The sequence below is a fragment of the Cervus canadensis genome, chromosome 2 (genome assembly GCF_019320065.1).
Source record: "Cervus canadensis isolate Bull #8, Minnesota chromosome 2, ASM1932006v1, whole genome shotgun sequence".
In the NCBI taxonomy this organism is placed as follows: Eukaryota; Metazoa; Chordata; class Mammalia; order Artiodactyla; family Cervidae; genus Cervus; species Cervus canadensis.
Genome location: NC_057387.1, coordinates 20,651,417 through 20,657,509, shown reverse-complemented (window position 1 = coordinate 20,657,509; position 6,093 = coordinate 20,651,417). Strand labels below are relative to the sequence as shown.

The 6,093-nt window shown below is 51.8% G+C and overlaps 1 long non-coding RNA gene across 1 annotated transcript; it reads left to right on the top strand.

Annotated features, from left to right (window-relative positions):
• The first annotated feature begins 248 nt into the window (after positions 1-248).
• LOC122427327 lies at positions 249-5,497 on the top strand. Its single transcript, XR_006265393.1, has 2 exons — positions 249-428; positions 4,889-5,497. It is a non-coding gene; the product is annotated as an uncharacterized LOC122427327 (long non-coding RNA).
• Positions 5,498-6,093: the final 596 nt, after the last annotated feature.

Genomic DNA, 6,093 nt, shown 5'->3' with positions numbered 1-6,093 from the left:
GTGAACGATTGGCTTGTGCACCTCACATTCAGGACACAGCCTGGTAGACAGTGGACACAATACATATGTGTGCGTTAAGCTTTGGTGATTGAACAATTACGGGTTCTCGCGAGAGCTCCCTGTGCCCTTCAGGGAAGAAGAAATCAAGAGGAGCCCTGCGATCCAGTCAGCAGGGGGCGCTGGTGGGTCACAATCGCAGAATCTCAGGGCGTGACTATGACACGCACACATGGCGGGTCATAGAGGCTAAGAATCTCAGGATCTTGACACAAGCAGGGAACAGAAACCATTTGGCTTCTGATAATCATGGACTCACTAGGCTGCTGAGCAAGGGGCATATCTCCTGCCAGTCCAGGGAAGACAGTTTCCGGAAGCCAAGCTTGAGAAGCACGAATTGAAAAGGAACAAAAAAGAAGTGACCAGAGCAGGTAACCCTGCCTGTCTTCCTGACTTTCCGTTCGTCCATTCATTCATTCCTTGGTATTGAAGGCTACATAGTGTCATACAGTGTTAGATGGCGAGAACAGTGTCAAGCAGGACAGTGAGGATGCCCGTGTTCATCAAGCAACACATCAGAGAAGACAGACGATTAGGGAAATCATGGTAAAAAGGTAGCGAGAAGTTCAGGGAACGCCAAGAACTTATATCGGAGCCACAGACCCTGTGAGTTAGGGACGTCTTCCTCAAGTGATGTGGAAGCTGAGACTTCAGATTTGAGTATAATTTTGTGAGTGTAAGGATGGGGTGTTCTAGGCCATGGAAAGAGCAGTACAAACGTCCAGACAGAGGCCAGCAGAATTTAGCAAGGATCTGCTCGGGGCCAGTCTGACAACACAGAGGAACAGTGGCTGGAGATGAGGTGGGCTGGTGGGCAGAGGACCCACAGAGGGCAGCCTCGCATCCTCCAGGCAGAGAAACAAGGAGAACACTGGAAGGCGTGGGGCCTGACGGCCCTGCCCTTTCCCTCCCCTTTAGTGCACGGGACTCATTCCCAAGCTGCTCTCCATCTTTGACGTCTCTGTCTCCAGCGGGGACTTGTTCTCAGGACCCGCCCAAAGAGGAAGTGCTGGGAGGGGTTGACTGGGAGCAGCCAGGTGAACCCTCTGGTCACTAGGATGAGAACTGCTCCTCTAGAAACAGCCCAGCCTGGACTTGGAAGGGTGGAGCCTGACATACTGGATTTCCTAGTGGGCAGGAGGCCCTCAGCTGTCAGTCCAGGGGCCCTGGCTGCAGAGGGAGAAAGGTGAACCACAGATCCAGAGGAGCAAAGAGAGAATGGAAAACAGTGACAGACAGAGAGGCAGGGGGAAGAAATTGTGAAGAAAGCAAAACATGCTCAGAGAAAAGCAATGGAAAAGGTTTTAAAGGGCTTACCGTCTACCCCACCACCCGCTCCTCACCCTCTTCCAACTCCACCTCCTTTTCCCTGATCTCAGGTCTGGCCCCTCAGGGGACAGAGGGGACAGGTTCAGACAACAAGGAGCCTGAGTCATATACCAGGCTCCCAGTGCACACACACACATGCACAAACACCCTCCAGGGCTGCAGGACACCCAAGTACACACAGACTTTCTGTCAAACAGCTTCAAAGACCATAAAGGAGGCAGAGAGCAAGGCTCCATGGACCTTAACCTTCCTCTCTCTTTTCCCCCATTTTCCTGCTGATGTCTGCCTTCTGTTTTCCTCTCTCTGTGTCTCCTTTTGCCTTGCCTCTCCCTCCTCTTCCTCCCAGGCAAGTCAGGGCATGGACAGGGCAGGTCTCTGTCACCTCAGCCTCTCTGCAGCGTCTCCTGACCTGAAGGGAGGGACTGTGTGACTTGTCTCCTACTCCCACCCCTTAGGAACTCTGGTCCTGCGTCGTGTGCTTAAAACTAAGCAGAAACCTCTCCCCGGATGACAGAATTAATTCCCGAATAACTGGCAGGCATAGAGTCACAAGGGAATTAAGGCCGACACCCTACTCCAGGAGTCAGTTTTGCCTCTCAGGTGGGAACCTGCCGCTGACACAGTTGAGGCTGCAGCTGGACGGCCAGGGACTTGGGAGACGGTGGAGGGTGCAGAGGCAGTGTTGGGGGCCCTATGAGGTGATGCTTCCTTCTCATGTATCTTTCACTCTGGTGCTCCAGCTCGGGAGGTGCACAGCATAGTGGACCCCAAATGGGAGTCACTTCAGTCTGTCCTCAAGACACACAAGCCGCACAGTGACAGCCCCTCTTCAGGCACATGCTGGGGACTCCCTCCCACAGAACCCCAGGATGAGGCTCTGGCGGTTCTGAAAGTGGAGGGAGAGAGGCTGAGCTGGGCGGAGGTGTCAGCCACACCTGGCTCACTGGGGCCTGGCTTGCACACCTGAGCTGAGCGAGGTGGAGCCCCAGATGAAAGGGCTGAGCTAAGAGCCTGACACCCATCATCTGAGACAGCTGAGGCCCTGGGTCTACAGCAAAGTGGGTCACCGGACAGGTCTGCCTCAGGAACCACCTAACATGAAAATCCTGCACAGATTCTGTGAACTAGAGCTGCCTTCATTGGCAAGAAGGGGTTGATAAGCCTTTCCATCTCTACTCAGGGAACCCTCAGGAAGTCTTCGTTGCAAGGGGATTCATACCTCCTATACCCAGGAAGTCCCCTATCCCAGGACACAGAGAAGAGCAAACAGATGAGAACCATGGCTTTCTCAGCATATGGAGTGTTTGGAGCAGGGCCGGGAGATGGTGTGTTAGTCACTCAGTTGTGTCTGATTCTTTGTGACCCCTGTGGGTCTGTACTATAGCCCATCAGCCTCCTCTGTCCATGGGATTTTCCAGGCAAGAAAACTGGAGTGGTTACCATTTCTTTCTCCAGGGGATCTTGCCGACCCAGGGATTGAACCTGGGTCTCCGGCATTGCAGGCAGATTCTTTACCATCTGAGCCACTAGGGGAGAGGGTGGCAGATGGCAGAACAAGGGTGGGATGGAGAACAGGGAAGAATCCACTAAAAGGAGGGGCTGAGGCCAGAATAGAAGCAAGTTCCATTAGGAGCTGTTCACACAGGCTCCAGTTTTAAAGCCTGATGAACAGATATAACAAAATCTCAATTCGATGCAGCCACACAGCCATGGCCAGAAGACTCATGTTCTTCCTTCCTGTGCTTGCGCTTCTGCATAAACACACACTCATACACACACACACAAGGGCATATGAGTGTGTGTGTCTCGTGGAAAGCCAACAGCGATAACTGGTTCAGTTTAAAAAAACAGTATGGAGGGAACTCCCTGGTGGTCCAGTGGTTAGGACTCTGCACTTTCACTGCATGGGGCCTGGTTTGATCCCTGGTTGGGGACCTCAGATCCCACAGGCCGCAAACAAGAAAATTTTAAAAGTTAAAAAAAAAAAAAAGAGGCTTATCCTTGGACGCTGGAGGCTGGAGGGTAGAAGCAGTTGATCTCAGCAGGTGTCAGATGAACTCCCATACCTAACCGTCTCCACCCTGGTGACCAGCTCTCATAGACCCACCTCTGACAGACCCAGCATCTGCCTACAGGGGTCTGTGGCCTTGTGGGGTGAGCCCCCAATTGGGGTACAGGCTCATTTCCCCTCCTCCACATCTCCTCTAAGGCTAGAGGACTCTCTGTCTACGGACTCCTGTCCACTTCTAGACCATTTGTCCTGCTCTGGGGCCTCCCAGTGGCTTTCATCCATGTTCGTAAAGAGGTACTGGGCAGAAACCAGAGGGGCTGCCCCAGGGGCCATATATTGGGTCCTAGGCCTGTGGATCTAAGGAGAACATTCCTGGATTTCCTGGGTAGAAGAAAGGTGGGTTGATAAGATGCAAAGAAAAGAGTTGTTTGGGTGTTTCCTACTCCTAAAAGAATTGGAAGATTACAAAAGTCCTGAATGGTTGAGTCTGCGGACGCATGCAGGGTCCAGTTACCCTCTCTGCATTGCCAACACTGTACCAGCATAGAGGAAGAGATAAAGGTCAGAGAACTGCTTTTCTCTTTGACTTGGGAGTCATAGAGCCAGCCTGGATCTCGGCCCTCCGTGCCAAAAACAGTGGCCTCTCCATTTCCTCTTGCTGGAAGGGCCCCCAAGGCAGTGACTTCTTACTGGGGAGAACGGGAGGAGGTGGTGCTTTCAGGACCGGTCAACGAGTCATCTAGCAAGACTCTCATTGCACCTGCGCTCCTGGGTAGCACCAGACCAAGGACATAAGACCAAGCATATGCTCTGAGTGGGGATGGAAACTGCTTTGAATCTACCTAACAGCAACTGAGGTAGATCACTAAACCTCTGTCTTACTCATAGGTAAAAGGGGGTGAAAACACTGACCTCTCAGGTTGGCTGCAATCATTTATGATATGATGTTTGTGAAGTGCTCACCACTCGACTCAGACTCAATTGTCAAGGGTCATACTCTTCCTCATTAGCCAAGAGACCCCAGGCAAAATTATCACATATTCTGGTCTTTCCTTTTCCATTGGGAAATTGACTCCCTTTGGGGCTTCCCAGGTGGCGCTAGTGGTAAAGAACCCACCTGCAAATGCAGGAGACTTAAGAGATGCAGGTTGGATCCCTGGGTTGGGCAGATCCCTTGGAGAAGGGAATGGCAACCCACTCCAGTATTCTGGCCTGGAGAATCCCATGGACAGAGGAGCCTGGTGAGCTACAGTCCACGGGGTTGCAAGAGTCAGATATCACTGAGCAATTGAGCACAGCACAGTGAGGAAGCAGCTCACTGACCCGAATGAAAGCCCAGCACTGTGGGACTGGGTTCCCTCTGAACATCTTGGCCTGATTTCCCAGCCCTTGTCTGTGTCATTGCTCAGAAAACTGGTGTATCTGGGGGTCAAAGAAGGAGTGAGGGAATGCAGATAGCCAGCTTTTTCTCTGAAAATCTTTTTGTTCTAGGACCCCCAAAACTTGAGAAGATGTGTGACCAACCAAAGTGCCACTCAAGCTGCCCGCCAAAATGCAGTCCAAGCTGCCCGCCAAAATGCAGTCCAAGCTGCCCGCCAAAATGCAGTCCAAGCTGCCCGCCAAAATGCAACCCATGCTGCCCACCAAAATGCAACCCATGCTGCCCATCAAAATGCAACCCATGCTGCCCATCAAAGCCGTGCTGCTGTTTGGAGCCCAAGCCTGAGTGTACTTGCCTTAATAAGGAGCCCGATCCTGCTGCACCCCAAACTCAGAACAACTCTGAAACCCAGCAGCAGTCCCAAAGCCCAAAGCAGGGGCCCAAAAGTCCCCGGGGGCAGAAGTAACCAGACAAGTAGATTGTCCCAAACAAGTAGACAGGCCATGCCCACCACCCAGCGGCGTCAGGCTAGACCCACCTTTAGAAAAGCTGTTTCTCAGTGACCACCATTTACTTTCAACCAGAAGCCCCTACCTCCCTTCAGAACCCCCCACCCTTGTGAGGCCCCAGCTGGAAATAGGAGGTTGAAAAAGCTAGAACCATCTTGCCTAGTGATCCTGATATTAGATAGCACAAAAATAAAAGAGCAATAAAGAAAATCACCTCTCTTTCCTCCTTTACCTGTGAAACCATTGAAACCACCTCACTTGTCTGGCCTAAGCCCAGGAAAATGTGCTATGCATGTCATGAAGGCACCCAGGACCCAGAAAACCAGAGTCTGGAAGCACAAGGCCTCTGCTGAGCCAGAATTAGAGTGACTGACTCATCCTGGTTTTAAAATGAAAGTTCCATGTTCAGGAATCCCTCCAGTCCCAGGAAGAGGGGGGTGGAGGTGGTCAGTCACCCTAAGCGAAGGAATTCCAGTGTCCCTGGGTCCTGGGGCAACACATTTGAGGTCAAACCAGCAAAAACACATGCCAAGGAGTGACTTCCCTCTCTCACCCCCAAGATCTTCCTAGAACCAGAGCTCCCAGGACTCAGCACAGCACTGTGACTGGCCCAGGCAGCAGAGTCTTATGGTATCAATACCAGCTCTGCAATGGTGGAGCAAGTTGTTGGACCCTCTGAGGCTCCATTTCCTCATCTGTAAAATGAGAGTAAAGGTACTTCAAAGGGTTTTTATGAGAATGAAATAGGATCATTCATTTAAAGCGTTTAACATCAGATCTGACACATCATGGATACGCAATGCATG